Genomic DNA, 16506 nt, shown 5'->3' on the forward strand with positions numbered 1-16506 from the left:
CCGGAAAAGGAGAGGTGCAAAGGAGCAGGGGGGGAAGCGGGCGAAGGCGGCAGCCAGCAAAGCGCTGGCTTGGCGGCGTGCCGAGGAGCTGGGGCACGCTGCAGACCCGACAGCCAGCCGGAGAAGGGCCGGCCGAGAAGCTGCTTGAACAGGGCAAAGCCTCTGTCCTACAGACCTCGCGTGACCCACGGCTTAAAAACTGTGGCTTCCCCCTTCCAGCGGCAGGATGTACCTGCGGGGTAGTCCCTGCCTCTCAGCCTCCCGTCCCATTATTCTCGTGCAGTCTAATCCTCGTGTTGTGACCTACAGCAGCGCTCTGATTTATTTTTAATGCGTTCCGATTCCTGTTCTGTTGTCAAGAGATGCATTGAGATTCATCTTCCATCCCCTGCTTTTCAGGCTCCTGTTCTGCTGGAAGGACCCGCCGATAGAGTTTAATTCGATTTGATATGATTTAATGAGCACCTTTATCTTTTGTTTTTAGCAGGAGGATTAAGAATATGACCGCATTCGGCTTTTGCTAAATCAGACACGTTTCCCACCGAAATCCTATCTGGTGACACACACTCACTGTAACATTTCATTAACAACCCCCTTGATATATTGATTTTTAATATTTGTATTAAATGTTGTGTAAAATTGAACTCAGGCGTTAGAAGAGATTGTGCAAGTCACAAGACATGACTCCTACTTAATTGTTATTATTTTTTTTTTTCGGTCCTGGAACAACAGTTGGAAAGAGGCCAGGAGGAAGAAGAAAAAAAATATATTAAAAAATAATATTAAAAAAAAAATCTCCCCGGGGGGGGAATTAAGGACTGTGCTCGGAAAAGAGCGGAGAAGATGAGGAGAAAGCACAAACCGCCTCGGGAGAGCGGCGGCGGGGCCGGGCTGCCCGCTCCTCCCCGACCCCCCCCAGCCCCTCGGGACCCCCCCGGGGCCGCTCCCTCCCTCCCCAGCGCCCCCGGCCGCTGCCGCCCGGCCCCGGGGCTCCCACCCCCGGCTCTCCCGGCTGGCTCTCTCCGCGTTGCCTCCCTCCTTCTCTCCCTCCCCGCCGCTCCATATGGTTTCTCCCCTCCTCCTCCTCCCCTGCTCCCCCCTCCATGTTGTCTCCGTGCCTTTCCCCGCTCCATGTTCCACCGCCGGCCCCCGGGGAGCGCTTCCCCGCCGCGGCGGGGACGGGGCACCGGCGCTGGCCCCCTGAGGGATGCTTGCGGGGCTCTGCAAAGCTCGGGGAGGGGGGGGAGGGGGGCGAGGGCTGCCAGGGGGGGGGTGGGGGGGGAAACAGAGGGCCGTGGGGGCTTGGAGGGGTGCCGGCCAAAGCTCCCGGCCGGAGAGTTTCCCGGCGTGCGGGAGAGGAGCTGCGAGAAGTTGAGCTCCCCCACGCTTCCCCCCTTCGCGTTTTCTCTCTTCTCAATCCCCCCCCCTCCCCGCCCTCTCTCCTCCCCCCCAGGAATACGAGGCATTCAGAGATCAACATAATTCACCTGCATCAAAAAACTCGCGAGCTATAAACTAGCGGCTGATCCTCCGCTTAGACTAGTGTTTAGCCGTTCATGCATCATGAGTGTCAAATAAATGCCTGATTGAGGCCCTCAGCGGAGGAATTAGCTTTCCTTGCGCTGGAAATGCATAATAGAGAAAGTGCTGAGGCATCCTCCCCGGAGTTAGCACGGGCTCCGCTGCCGGCGCTCCTCCTCGCAGTTTTCCCCCCGGCTCCGTCCCCATCACCCCGTTATCACCGGGCCGCGCAGCCCTCACGGTGACCGGTCCCCGGAGCTGCCCAGGACCCCCGGGAGCAGGCTGGGACCGTCGGAGCGAGAAGAGCCGGGGGAGGGAGCGGGTTTGCCACGGCCCCCCCTCCGACGTGTCGCTTGGCCACCTTCCCGAGCCCGGGGCCTCATCCTGCCGGCTGGCACAGCCTGGTGGCGAGGTGCGGAGCCGGGGCTCACTGCAGATGCGCCCTCGGGCCTCGGCGTCTCCATTTTAAAATTAAATAATAATAATAATAAAAAGCGCCCGGTCCGACCATGCACCAGTGACCCGCGATTTCCCCTTCTTTTCAAGCTGAAATACGGCCAAAGTGTCTCAAAGTTAACTCCGGGGCTGGGGACGGGGGCGGGGGATGGCGGGGGGGGGGGTTGGGGGGGGACTGGGGAGGGGGGAGGAGGAGGAGGAGGAAACCGCTCCGGGTTGAGCTCCCTGTGTCAAGTTTCATCCCCTCCTGACATTTTCTGGCTGCGAGCCAAAGTCCCTGAAAATGGAAAATTGGGGAAGGGCGGGCGGGGGGGTTGGGGAGGGGGGGAGAGAGCTGGCCGGAGCCGTCGGCGGAGCGGCAGCGAAGCGAGAGGGGTCTGGGCCGAGAGGGACGCGGCGGCTGAGCGGGGCGCGGGGCATCTCCATTCATTGAGGCGCGTGAAAAAGCTGCTGATCGCTGCCATTGTTACTCGCGGGCGATGTGGGAAGCGGAGCCTCGGCTCCGGCGAGAGATGAGATAGGCTCTGACAGCGCCTCTTCGCACCGGCGGCTCGTCACCTTGCACCGGGCGGACACGGTCGCAGGTCGGTGTCGCTCCCTTCCGCGGGACTTCCCTTAATTCACCCTCACCCTCGGCTCTCCCCGGGGCTGCTGCCGACCCCCCCGCGCCCCCAGATCCCCCCCCCCCTTGGCCCCTCTGCCCCCATCCCCTGCGCGCCCCCCCTCCCGCAGCCGGCTCGGCACGGATCGGCACGGCTCGGCACGGAGCCCCGCGGGGGGAGAAAAGTCCGTGCCGGAGCACTTGGGGCAGGCTGCGGCTTTGCCAGGAGGGGTCTTAGCGCCGGCTCTTTTGTCTGGAGCCTTCGCGTGCTCCCCTCCGGCCAGGAGCCCCCGGGAAAGCGCCGGGGAGTCCCGGGCTGTCGCCGCGGGTGGCACCGCTCCGGCCCCTCCGGCAGCTCCCGGCCGGCTTTTAGGGGGCCTCGCCCCCCGTGTCGGCCCCTTCTCCGGCCGCAGGGGTCGGGCCCTTGCTCCCTCGGCATCCCGGGGTTGCCCCCCTCCGCCAGAGGGGCCGGGGCGCTCCTTGCCCCGTGCCCCCCCGGGCGGGCAGCAGCGGGGCGGAGCGGCCCCACGCGTGTTCCTCGGAGCCCCGGGGCTCTTCTGCCTGGCCCCGGCTGCCTGCCCCCGGGGAGCAGCCCCTGAGGAATGCACCCCCGCACTTTTTGTGCTCCAGCATCCCTCCCATCGCCCGGCCGGCCGGCGTGGGTGTGCGAGGCAAGGCTACTACAATCGGCCTGCCTCGTTATTTGCGAGCTCTGCCAGGTACCGGCCGGACAGACAGACAAAGGAGGGAGCCCGGGTTGCCTCCGGGGCACTGCCGGCTCCCGGGGGGCCTCGGGCACGGCTTCCGAGCGCGTCTCCGCAGTCGCATCTTTGCGTGCACTTCGAGGCAGTTGTTTTCCCTTTCCACTTGTTTGTCTCCTGCTCGCCTCGTAAACTGCCTCGTGATTTATTACCTAGGCTAAGTGCTTAATTTGCGAATATGAAACAGATTAAAAGGAGATCGGCGGATTTTAGCAGGCAGGCCAAAGCGCAGCCCGGCAGCTGTTTCGAGTTTGGAGGCATCTCCAGCAGCAGCCCGGCCTCGTCCCGCCGCGGGGATCCCCGCGCTCACGGCTGCCGTGGGCCGGCCGCATCCACGCGTGGCTGCGTGGGACGGGAGGGAAGGGAACAGGGGGGCGACCCCGGCCACCGAGGCGACCCGGGGGGGCCCCGGCCCTCGTCCCCGTCGCCACCGTGGGCCGGCTCTGGAGGCTGAGGGCCTGGCGAGGCGCACAGGGGGTTAACGACGGCTCTGCCCTCTCCTTCAAAGGACTCACTCGAGATAGAGTAAATACGGTCGGGGCGGGGTGGGGGGGCTGCTCAGGCCACATGATGCAAAAGTAAGACAAGCGCACTCCGGAGAACAAAGGCTTCCTACCCCCTTCCCCCCCCCCCCCCCCCCAAATCTGTCTTAATTCTGCAAGTAAACTTGAGCAGCTATAAAACAAAGAGGGACGAAGGAACTTATGGCCAAGGGACGAGCAAAAGAAATAGCTTTGATGCAGCCCTAAATGCTCACTCGCCTCCTTCCCATAGCCCCCTTGCCCTTGGCCAGAGGGGACGTCGTGGGATGTCCCCACCACAGGGGCCGGGGTCAGGGTGGCAGCTGCGAGGGGGCCGCTCCGGGTGGCCCTGGGAGCACTGTGCCAGTGTCACCTCGTGCCAGTGTCACCTCGTGCCAGTGTCACCTCGTAGGCCAGCTGCTTTCACACTTGTTACCAGCCCCGAGGGGCGATTGCCAGCCCCAGTGCTGCTGCCTCAGCGCCCCCGGACCCCGGGAGGGTTTAATGCATTGGGGGGCCGGGGGGAGCCAGAGGGGAGCAGTGAGTTGGCAGCCTGTGCAGCTGAGCAGACGGCGAAGCCCCCACAAAGCACCGATCCTAAGCTCAAAATCCAGAGGGAGGCAGGAATCCGTAACCTGCCCCGTGTCTCAGAGAGTGCTTCGGAGCAGCGAGTGCGAGCACTGTGTCATCCCCGGCAGAGCAGAGCAGAGCAGAGCAGACAGTGCCGTGAGGAGGAAAGTGACTCATGTGCCCTTGCTGCACCTCGAGCGGTTGCTCTGGTGCCGCAGACGCGGCTGGTGTCAGAGCTGTGCAGGGAGTGGGAGATGGGGACAGGCCCCGGCCGGAGCGCGGGGACCGGCGGTGCTGATGGCACGGGGCTGAGCCTGGGGCTGCTGGGGGCAGGAGGGCAAACAAGCACACATGTGGCATTCAGAAAGGGGTCTGTGCGTGAAGGAGTAGGGGTAATGCTTGTCAATACATGTGTGTCTCTGCAACTGTTTTGGGTTGGCTTGAGGCAAGGTTCTTCCCTGTTTGGGGCAATGTTTGTGGCAAGCCATGTGGGAACACATTTACTGGGGGCCTGATGGGGTTTGTGTAGAGCTGCCGTGTCCCACAGGGGCAGTGTACACCCGTGACAGGCGAGGTGCCACGCAGGTGTTAGACACCACTGCTCTTTGTAGCCCTGGGCCTCCCCGTCCCCTGGCTGGAGCTAGGAGAGAAAACTTGGGGCAAGGTGAAGAGCGGTAGCCAGAGGATGGCCCCGGGGTGTCCGGTCCTCCCTGTTGGTTCTGCACAGAGCTGCTCCCTCTCCAGGTACCTGCTGAGTCTTCAGAGAGAGAAAAACACGGGCTTGAAAAACACGAGAAAAACACGGTCACGATGATAAGATACTGCGCTTTTCCCTGGAAGCGGAATACCTAACGAGAGGTGGAAAAAAGGACAGTGGCAGTGGAAAAGGAAAGAAACTAAAACCTTTTCCAACTTTGTGGCTTGGCCTTTGCAGTCATCCCTACCTCAGGGAGGGCTATGGACACAGCACTAAGCCTTGGTTACACTGCTGAAATTCACCACGCTAAAAGTCACCTGGTCCCTTGAGCACTCTTGTAAAGCACTCCAGGTCCCCATAGAAAATGGTTTGCGTGTGCTTAAAACTATGTGAATTGGATTTGCTTCCAACAGTGCATAATGCCAGTTTCAGCCTGATCCTGTCTGGCTTTCACTGAATTAATGCCTGGATGGATCTAAGTCCAAACGTCTAAGACCAAAGTGGTTCAGATAGTCCTCCTGCTGCTGTCCCTTGATGCCCCGAAGGCATTTTAAAATCTCCTTGGAAGTGCTCTTACGGGGTGATTGCTAAGCCTCAGAAACAAAACAGCCGAGAGCGCTGCTGAAGCGGGAGGGGCGAACCCTGATGGCTCCGAGCAGCCAGCGGGGACCCTGCAAGGTAGGCAGGCTGCGGCAGAGGGGAGAAATTTTGGGCTAGGGTAAGGCCCAGGATGTGCAGAGAGAATTGGGGAATCAAGACACATTACCTTGGAGGCATGGGGCAAATTTTACGTTATCTTTCCGGGCTCACAAGTACCGAGTTACCTGACAGCAGTTTTACTGTGCTGGGAATCGTGTGTGCACAGAGGGCAGCTTGTTCCTGCCTGCCCAAGTAAGGGAAGCAAAACTGCAAAAACTACAGTCGGGGATGACAAGGAGAGCCGCGCCGGTGGCACACGGCGGCAGGCGAGGTCCTATCTCCTTCCGAGGGCTGGTTTGCTGCGGCTCCTTGAAGCCACCGCTCCCGGAGCCCGTGTCCTGTCGTCAGAGGACAACAGTGTGTGTTTGTGTGCGGGTGTTCATGTGAATGTAATTTTGTTTCTACATAATGTGGATTATCTTTCCTTTACTGGCAAATCCGTTCAGGGGCTTAGATAAAAAAGAGAAATCCTGCAGCCATTCCCTCGCGGGGAGAGGGCATGTCTTCCATTGCTTCCTCTGCATCTTTTTTTTTTTTCCCAAGCGGTCCCCAAAACCCTTTTTTTCTCACTCAGCATCACACCTTGAAAGCCTCCCGCTCTCCGAGCAAAGTGCTTGCACACGGGAGCTGTGGGGGAGCAGCGGGGGAAGGCAGGGCATGCTAAGTGCTGTGCGGGTGAGATAAAGGATGAGGGAACGGTGATATGAGGGCATCAAGCTGCTCCCTGCCACGTGTCTGAGCGCTGTGATGGGGTACACCCCACAAACCCTGGCAGGCAGAGCGGGTGCAGGTGCAGGATACCTGACGGGCTGTCTTCTTCTCGACCCACGTAGGACTGCCGGCTTTGCAGGGAGGGAAGGGAAGGCAGCCTCGCGCGGAACGTGGCCACTATTGATTTAACTGCGAAATTACTCTCCCGCGGATCTAATTTCCCAGGCGAGGGCCACGCGGGCTCTGCAGACGCTCCTGATCTGTTGGTTCAATTAATTTTAAAAACAAGTTTGGATGCCGCTTGCTTCGAATCGGATAGGGAAGCGCCGTGTATTTTTACAAGTGAAGACCGAGGTGAGCATGTTACGGGACGTGTACCTCACGTAGCCTTGAAAAGAGGGCTTCAATGAGGCATTGGTTTAGTACCAGGCCTCTGTGCGGCAATGAGTGAGACCCGCGGTGAAAGAAAAGGACCTGAACATCTGTATTTGCTAAGTGGCACTGGCATCAGCCAGCCAGCTTGCGGAGAGGAGCAGACGTGCGGGTGTGAGGCCCAGTTGGGACTGCTGGGTCCCTGGTGCTTTTTAAAAGGAAATAATAGCTTGTGGGGGAACCCTTTCTCGTGGCCTTGGCTCCCGTGACCCCCCTCTGATGTATGATATTTAAACAAGGAAATGTCAATATTGGTTTTCCACATCCAGCCCCGTACTGCTCTCCCTGAAAGCTAATGACAAAATCCTTGGGGAGTTAGAGGAGAGCAGACCCCAAAACAAGCACTTAGACCCAAAACCAGGCCGGCTGCGGCAGCCTGGAAGAAAGAGCAGGTCGTAGCGAGCAGCTGGGCTATGTGCCCTCTTTGCAGGTGAAATCGGGGGAAGGGAAGCAATCCCACCGTGCCCTACACGCTGCCTCAAAGCTGCGGGTCTGGTGCTGTGGCTGATTATTGCTTTTTAAAATTATAAATCGCATTTTGGTGCACCGAGTGAGGATAAAGACGCTGCTCACTGGAATTACGTACAACTCCAGGGCGCTTTGTTGTAACAAAGGTGACTTCTCCGCATTCCCTTTTGCACATTCGGGGCTACCTGGGATTTATTCTGAACCGCGTGGCTATCTGATGGTGCTTCCAAAAGGGCCTGATGCCAGTTGTATGGGAAGATGTCCATAAACGGGGCCACCGTATATATCTTCTGACACGCGTGTCCTCTGAGGTAGGAAAGTGTAAGTCATAGGAAGAGAGGGCCAGCGCGGCTGACTCATAGTAAAACGAGGGCACGTGGGAAGTATAAACGAAGGGAGGGCTGCTACTAGTAGGACGTGGAGGCTGTGCCGTGTGTCATGGGAAAAATAATTTTATAGTGGATAATTTAAGCTTAAAGGGGCAGGTGTGGTGCAATGGCATGGCACAGAACATGAGTCAGGGCACACGCACAAAAGCAGCTCAATTTAGCCTGTGCTGCCCTCGTCTCGGTGGTGGTTTATGCAAACTGGGCCTCTCTGGGTGATGCAGTTGCAGCTTCAAGGTCCTCTGATGTAACAGGGACCTCACCATAGCTCACCCCAGGGCAAGAAGCAGAGCTGCACGGGCTTTACGCCGCATTGGCACCATGTCCCTGCAGGCAGCAGCGGAATAAATGGGGTAAGAGTCCCTTACTTGTCTCTGTGCACGGGGAGAAGGACTCCCGTATGGAAACACCTTTCCTAAGCATGTCATGGCTGCCTTCCTACTCAAAGGTGGACCCACTCTGCTCATCCGGGCCTCAGCATGCGCTGCCACCTCCGTTGGGGCAGAGATGGCAGTGGGGACAGCCTAGGGAACTGAACAAGCTGGTCTGCCATCAGTGGGAAAAGCACTTTTGGTCTGACCATGACATCAGGACTGGTGTAAATCTCTGACTGGGCTTATGGAATATCTTCAGAAAAAAGACCATCATTTGGTAGAAAAATAAGTAAATGAGCGTTGCTCAGGTATGAGTCCCGTGCCAGGAAGCACGGGGATCGTGTATGAAGCTAAGGCCCAGCCATTTTCAAGATCGTGTCTATCCTAAATGATTTTCTGCTTTTGATGGTACAAATGATATGGGAAGAGATCCTTGGCGCACAAACTGCTTCACCCTCCTTTTATGAGTCCTAGGACGATGAAGTCCTAGCTCTGGCTGAGGTTTTTGGGAGCCTCCCTCACACAGATAACACAGGGCATCTCAGCCACAGCTCAGGCCACCTTTTGTGCAGAACAAAGTCTGGGCTTGCAGCATCTGGTGAGATGGCAGAGAAGTTTGCACGCGGTGTTTTGTGTGAAGCCCCAGGCGTAGCTGGAGAAGATCAGAGATCAGGAAGGCATTGGGGCAGTGCAGTTAATGCTTCTGCAGTACATGGACCTTGGTCCCTTCATAATCCTGCCGTTCCAGGTTGCATTATTGTGGCTAGGCTATCTCAGAAGCTGAGAAAGATTGGAAAATGGATGGGCATTGCCAGGGCGGGCAGAGGAAGGACAGATCCTAGTCCTTTATCAGTGGACATGCTTCTGCTGGTATCTGGCAGGACAGCTTTACCCTACTCACGGTTCATCCCTCAGAGTAGACACTCATGTGCAAGGGAATGGGCTCGGGTGTGAAAACAGACTGTCTGCTGTGGTTGAAGAAGCTCTAACAGAGGCTGTCTATGAACTACCTGGGGAGGAGTGACTCCAAACTGAGACCCCCCACGGCCTTTGAAAGGACTGAACTACCCCCAGCCTCCTCGGAGCTTAACGTGGGGCTTTGGCACTGCAGGAGGGGAAGAGGCACAAGAGGGAATTGTGCAGCAGAGCTCTCTGCACGCGCCTTTCAGATAGTGCATAGCCAGGGTTGGTGCCGTTGTAAGAATATGCAGCAGTTGCTTCTTGCAGACAAAAGAAAAAATATGAGGCTGTGCTGAGGGCTAGGACTGATGAAGCACCGAAAAAGCCCTAGCTAGAAAAACTAAGCTAGCTCTGCAGTTTGGTCAAGCGATGCTCAGCATTGTGAATTTGATGAACAACACTAGTCTGCATGAAGACAGGCGACTTTTTAAATGGGCTTTTAATAAAGTTGGTATTGCTAAGGCCATCTATAAAGGTAATCTGCACAGGAATTTAAACAAGTAAACTTAATGATGCTATTAACGCTTATGATTTGAGTGAGACCTTTACGGGAATACTGCATCCAGTTCTGTTGTGGTGTTTGCATGTCAAAAGCACATTGGCGAATTAATGTGGGATCGGAAAAGAGCTCCAGAAGTGATTCAAGGCCCGGGAATCACATCTTATTGCATAAGACGAAAGAAATTCCATCTATTAATTTATCCAAGAGGAGGCTATGACTTGGTTTGATCACAGTCTTTAAGTGCCCTAAGTGTCTCTATGGGGAGATTTCTGATAGTAGAGATCTCTTTAATGTGGCAGACAAAGGCATAATGAGATCCTATTTTGGAAAATGAAGCTCTATGAATTCTGAGTGGAATCAGGGGCGTTTTTCTAAAAACAGTGAGGGGACACAACCACTGGAATGACTGAGGCAGGCGGTGGGGCTTCTGTTACTTAAAAGTCTTCAGAGCAAGATTGGATGCCAGGCTAAAAGCTTAGCCAGAATTTATGAGTCTGATACAAGAATGTCTGGCTGAAATTCACTGGCCCATGATATGTAGCAGGTCAGAGCAGCTGATCATAACAGTCCTTTCTTGGTTTAAAAATCTATGAATTAGGTATTTCAAGTCTCCTGAGCCCTGATATTACTGGAGGTCTTGAAGAAATGCATTATAAGCTGTCATCATTTAATTGTAAGCAAGCAGGGGTATTGCCTTTTTTTTTTTTTTTTTTTTTCCTTCATTAAAAGAACTTCTTTTCCAAGTGTTTGTTAGGCACCAGAGTTAAGCAGCTTGTTAACAAACATGACAACATTTTTTAAGCAGTTTGACTAATTCTTCTTCCATTTGCTCAGCTTTGTTTTGCAGTGGCACAGTTTCAGTAACGTTGTCTGTACCAATGGTTGGCCAGATGCAATCTTAATTCCAGCAAAACAGAATAGGCAGCCTGCGTAGGATAAGGATACTCCTGTTATTCTCTACCCTCCTTTAAACGCATCCCTTCTTGTCACAGGTATGTTACAGGCTTTCTCTTCCTGCATATGCAGAGCTGAGAACGTGTTCATCCATTTTCACCCCTCGTGTAGATGGGACTCCATTGTCCATCCAGACGAGCGTTTGGCCTACAGAGCTCGTAGCTTGTTGGGATGAATGGCAGGGGAAGGGAAAATGTATTAAGGAGACACCTCGTATTGCTGAAATTAACCTCCTTGAGGCTTCATAAAATGGCCTCCAGCAAATGGTCAGAATATTCTCCTCACGCCAGTGGAGTAGATTCCAAGACAGCACAAACTTTCTTAATATCTCTTAGAAGGGGGGTGGGGTGGGGGTGGGGGAAACACCATGGAACAAACAAACAACAAAAACCAACCAGCCTCAAACGGCAACAAACCAAACAAAAATAAACAGCCGCGGCTCTCGGGAGTCTCGAAAACCCCATCCCCGGCTGCGTGGACGTACTGCCCCTGTGGTACGCTCAGTGCCTCGGTAATCGCGGCTGCCAGAAACGAAACGAGAGGTGGTAATGAGCGCAACAAAAGATGGAGTTTAAAGTCCCTCGGGGACTGAGCTCTTGTCGTCGGGGGGGCTTCCTTCCTCCCCCCCCATCTCCCTCCTCCTCCGCCTCGGAGCCCCGCGGGGTTTATTCTGGGGTCTCCGCGGGACCAAGCGCCGGGGCTCGGGGGGGTGAACCCCGAGCGGGGCACGACCCCGTCTGCTGCACAAGCCTCGGGAACGCGCCTGGCCGCGCCATGACAACCCGCAGCCAGCCCGGGCTGCTCTCGATCCCGCAGCATCCCTGCCCCGGGGCCGGGGTCCCTGGGGGCCGGGGGTCCTTGGGGTCTGGGTCCCTGGGGCCGGGGTCCTTGGGGTCGGGATCCCCGGGGCAGGGGTCCCTGGGGTCGCTCCCCCCCTTCCCCATGAGCCCCTTGCTTCCCGTTTCGAGGCGTTTGGGGAACGCCGGGCTCGGGAGGCGAAACCCGGAGCGGGCAACAAAAGGGGATGAAAGGAGCTCGGCAGCTCACTTTCCGTGTCCGAGAGGCATTTTCGTGCTCCGGAGCGAGGAGGGCTCATCCTGAGGAAGTTCAGATCAAAGGGGACAGCATCCCGGACATTTGCATAATTGCCGGATTTCGGAGCGCGGCCGGGCGAGCGTTTGGCTGGCGGACCCGGGCACCGCACCGGGGGCTGCCCCTTGCCTAGCCCGGGGCACGGCAGGGGGGGGACCCCCGGTGGTCCCCCGGGGGGTGCCGGTGGGGAGCGGGCCCCCGCCCCGACCCGGCGACATCTGCGGCGCGTCCCCTCCCCGGGGCGGCTGGCGGGGGGCTCCCGGCCCCGCGGCTCGCTCCGCCGCAGGCGAGCGGGGATAAAGGGATTAAAGGGCACGGCAGGCTCGCACAGCCGGGCGGGGAGGCACTTCGCAGATCCGCGGCCTCCCCGACCCCCCCGGCTGCCCCCGGGCACTTCCCCCGGTGACACCGGGCGGCGCCGGCCCCATTGTTCCCATAAGCGCCGTGCTGGGGGCGCTGGGGCTCGCCCCGCTCCGTGCCGGGCGGGGATGCCCGGGGACACCGTTTTCAGCCATTTTAGAGCTGAAAACGCCGGCGGCTCTCGGCAGCGGGGAGGGCCGGGCTGGGGGGGGCTGCCTCAGCCCCAAGCAGGGGTGCAACCAAGCCCCGGCCCTACCGGAGCCGCCAGCCCGGTGCAGCCCGGCCCTGGGCTAGTCCCGGGCGCGGTGCAGCGTCCCCCGGGAGCAAGGGCTCGTCCCGCAGGGCTTGGCCCGGGCTGGCCGGTGGAGAACCGAGGAGGCGAGGGGAGGGTAGTGGTGGATGGCACGGTGTTGTGCAAAGCCACTGGGGAAGGCAAACGGGAGCACGGCACCGTGCGGGCTCGCCACGTGTTTAATCTGGCCCCGGAGGAGGCAGGAGGCGTGCGGAGGCCGGCCGGGCTGGCAAGGCGCAGGCACGGCTCCCGTGGCCGCGGCAGGGCCCTGCGAGGGAGTAGGGAGCGCTCCTGTTTGCTTTGCTGTCGCTTCGGCTCTTATCATGCGCCTTGTCACTCATAATCGACCTCTCCCCGTCCCCTCCCCCCGTCCCCCGCCGCCTCCCCCCCGGGGTCAGTGGGGAAGAGGCCGGGAATCCAGCTGGGAAGGGAGACGGGGGGGGGGGGGGGGGGAAAGAGGGGTCGCAGGGAGACGTGGCTGGGGCGGGGGGATAAAAGCAGCTGCACACAGAACAAAGGTGCTCGAGGGTGGCTTTTGGTGCTGGAGCAGAACCTCGTAAATGGGAGATTTCCGTTCGCAAGACTCCGCTTGCACAGTTTCTGTCCTGCCCTTGAACTGACAGGCGAATATCTGCATCGCAACCAGAAAGTAAATCACACCGAGCCTGGCTCGGGGAGGGCGCACACAACGCTCCCCGCGGTTGCTAAGTGCTAAAAAGTGGGAGATTTTCTGCTTTCCAGCTCAGCCCCGCTTCCCCGACACAATATTTACTCTGGGAGCCTGGAGAAATGCGTTTGGTGTTTATTGCGGAGAGTGCCGGAGAGAGCTCGCGTTTGCGTGATTAGGAGCGAGCGGAGGAGCGGCCGTGGTGCGGAATATCAAAGCCAGGCCGCCTTGGCAGGGCTCCCAGGCAGGGCTTTACTGGCACCCGCGGGATTCCGCGGGGCAGGGCGAGCGCGGCCCGGGCGGCGGCGGCTGCCTCTCCCCACTCCCTGCTCCCTGCTCCCCAATCCCCACTGCCACCGCCGCTGCCCCGGGCACCCGGGAGCCACCAGCCCCTGGTGGGAGGCACACCAGCCCCAGCAAATGTCATTCCTGCTGTTTTCTCCATGCTTAAGGACTGCAGGGTGCTTGCTCCTGCTGGTGCTACCAGCTCCGGGAGGCTGTGCCCACACGCTCGGCGCTTGGCCAAGTCAGCTGTGGCCAGCCTGGCGGTGCTGCAATGTGTGGTCATGGTCATACCCGGGGAGAAAAGCACCCGCCGTGGCCCTCAGAGAGCAGACAAAGGTCTGAGCAGTGAGGCCTGTGGCCCGCCGGCCCTGTTAATGTTCAATCCAGAGCGGGAGAGCGGGTGGAGATCGGCCTCACTGCTCAGCCCCACGCAGGGGGTGCCGACCCCTGCCCGCGACACTCGGCCGGGCTGCATGGGGTCCCTAGTGGGTCCCTACACGGTGCACAGCTCCGTCCTGCCCTGCCGGGCTGGCCTCTCCTTGGAAGTTAGGTTGAAATAACATTTGCGTGCGCGTTAATGATTTATTTATGTGGCTAATAACGCTCGCATTCTCGCTGATATTTGTCTAGGCGAAAGACCAGCTGCGAAATGCCCCGCAGCTGTAGCCAGTGCTAGAACAGAGTGCCTTGGAACCAGAAATCAATGCTCCTGAAATGAACAAGTGGACAACTTATTAGGCTCAGTCACTTCACACACCGTCCCTTGATAACGAATAGATGAAGTACACGCCGGAGAAAGGAGGCACTGGACAAGGCCACACGTGCCCGCTCCTTGGCGGCAAGGCAGGGCAATCCCGGGGGCACAGCTGGCCGCACCGGCAGCCCTGGGCAGGGCAGGGGCTGCAAGAAGGGCTTAGATGGTGATAAAAGCAGCAGGCTCCCAGGAGAACGGCCTCACAAGTCATCGATAAAGGTGTCCGGCTTGCCGGCTCCTCTCCAGAAAGCACGGCAGACAGGTTCGGCGAGCTCCCGTAACCGTGGCGTCTCTGCCTAGAAACAGCAGCGCTAATTTTTGCATTTCCACCGTGCGCGGGGAGGATAAATACCTGTCCTCCCGCAATGCAAATCGCTACGCAAAGAGATCGGCGGGCGCGCACCGAGCCGCCGCTGCCACCCTGACCTCCCGGCGGGGAGTCAGCGGCCGGGAATGAGCTCGGGCAGCCAGCAGCAGCCCGCCCAGGAAGCACACACCGCCCTGCGAACTGCTCGGCAGCCGCTCGCAACTCGCTGCCGGCTGGGGAAGGTCCGAGCTGGAGCCTGCGGCTCGTCTCCGAGGCCTCCGTGCGTCCCCGGCGCTAAGTGCGATTAACATAACAGGCACTAAAATAGGAGAGAGCGGCGCTGAATTTAATTTGCAGGCTTTCTTTTTTATAAAAAAGGGAGGGGGGAGGAGGGAAAAAAAAAAAAAAAAACTTAACACTTGGAGCGGGCTGGTGATGAAACGCGGGGAAAGGGGCTGGAGGCTGCCACGAAGCCCTCCCCTGCCTCGCAGCGGGACCCGGGACCACCTCGGGGGCGCGCAGCTCCGTAAAATACGAGGCCAGGTAAAGTCCAGAGCCGGGAATGCCTCCCGCAGAGCCGGCCCCCCCCCTCCCCCCCCCGGGGCAGCCGCAGCGCGACCGGGTCGCCGGCACCTCCCGGAGCCTCCTTCCTGCCCCCCCCGGCACGCACAGCCCTCGATCCGGCTCGCCTTCCTGCCCCGGCTGCCTCGGGGGAGAGGGAGGAAATAGGAGGGGTGGGGGAGAAGCGGCTGGGTGAGTGCCCCCCCTCTTCTTTTCCTCCTCTTCTTTTTCTCCTCCCCCCCCCGCATGCCGCCTCTTGCAAACTGCCTCCCATTAGCAGCAGAAGTTCACAAGAGAGCGAGGCATAAAGAGAGGGAGAGCGAGGTTTCCGAGAAAAAGGAGAGGCAAAAAGAGCGAGGTTAGAGATTAAAGAATAATAATAATAAAATAATTTTTAAAATAAAAAAAAAACAATCGCAATAACAAGAGACCCACCGATCAGCTGGGAAGCTCGCGGTATCCGGCCGGAGGGGGGGGGGGGAAGGAAAGGAGAAAAGAGGGCTTTAAAAAACTGGAAGGCAAAAGCTGTTGGGGAGGAAGTGTAAGCCGAGAGGGAGGCTGGGGGAGGGGAGAGAGCGCCATCTTTTCATGTCACAGTCACAGAGACAGCGCTGGGCTCGGCCACAGCGTCTCGGTTTCTTTTTAACAGCGGAAAACGTGCGATTAGCAGGCAGACAGGCGGGGACGGCCAGCCCTGCGCACACACACACAGCCCGCAGCTCCGGCTCCGCGCCGTGTAATCCCAGCGCTCAGCCCCGCTGCACCCCCTCATTAAAAACCCGGAGATTTCCTCCTCCTCCTCCTCCTCCTCCCTTGCTCTCCGAGGAAAACAACGCCTGCCACGGCCCCAACCCGGGCAGCGCCGCCCGGGGGCCCCGCGCTCCGTGCCGCGCCCGACGGGCCGCCCGCTCCCCGCCTGCTCCCCTGCCTCCCGGGGGGCCGCCCCCGGGGGGGACCGGCTGCAGCACCCCCTCCACACCCCCGGCCGCCTCCCTTTCTCCGGGCGCGGTCGGGGGGCGCCGCAGCTCCGGGCGCCGGGGAGCTCCGGGCTCCCCCGGGGACCAGGCGGTACCGCGGCGGAGCCGGGCCCCGCCGCCCACGGGGCCGATGAAGGGCGCTTTATTCCGCAGCGCTCAAAACCCCTCATTGTGTCGGGCAGAATCACCTGCCTCCTCCGGAGCCAGGCGACTCATTTAATGCGATACACAGCGCGCTCCGTCCCGGCCCCTCCTCGGCTCGGGGAGAGCTCCGCGGTGCGCTCTCCACGGAGCGCGGAGGAGGGGCGCGGCACGGCACGGCACGGCACGGCACGGCACGGCTCGGCTCGGCACGGCTCGGCACGGCCGGCCGGCATCCTCCGAGCACCGTCTCTGCCGGCGGCACCCCGGGGAAGCCTTCCCCGCCCGGCAGCTCCGCTCGCAGCATCACACGCGGCCGCCTCGCAGCCCCGCTCGGTGCCCGGGGAGGGGGGACGTAGGAGGGGGGGGCCGTGGGGCGGGCGGGGGCCGTGCCGAGCCGGGCGAGGGGATTTGCTGGGTCGTTGGCTGCGCCTGGGGAAAGGCGGGGGGGCGGGGG

At 59.4% G+C, this 16506-nt stretch overlaps 1 long non-coding RNA gene across 1 annotated transcript; it reads right to left on the reverse strand.

Annotated features, from left to right (window-relative positions):
• Nucleotides 1-13877: 13877 nt before the first annotated feature.
• Nucleotides 13878-15402, reverse strand: LOC118156967. The gene is made up of 2 exons (XR_004746503.1): nt 15367-15402; nt 13878-14018 (listed from the first exon to the last, which is right to left on the reverse strand). It is a non-coding gene; the product is annotated as an uncharacterized LOC118156967 (long non-coding RNA).
• Nucleotides 15403-16506: the final 1104 nt, after the last annotated feature.

Source organism: Oxyura jamaicensis (assembly GCF_011077185.1).
Source record: "Oxyura jamaicensis isolate SHBP4307 breed ruddy duck chromosome 1 unlocalized genomic scaffold, BPBGC_Ojam_1.0 oxy1_random_OJ106657, whole genome shotgun sequence".
Taxonomy (NCBI): Eukaryota; Metazoa; Chordata; class Aves; order Anseriformes; family Anatidae; genus Oxyura; species Oxyura jamaicensis.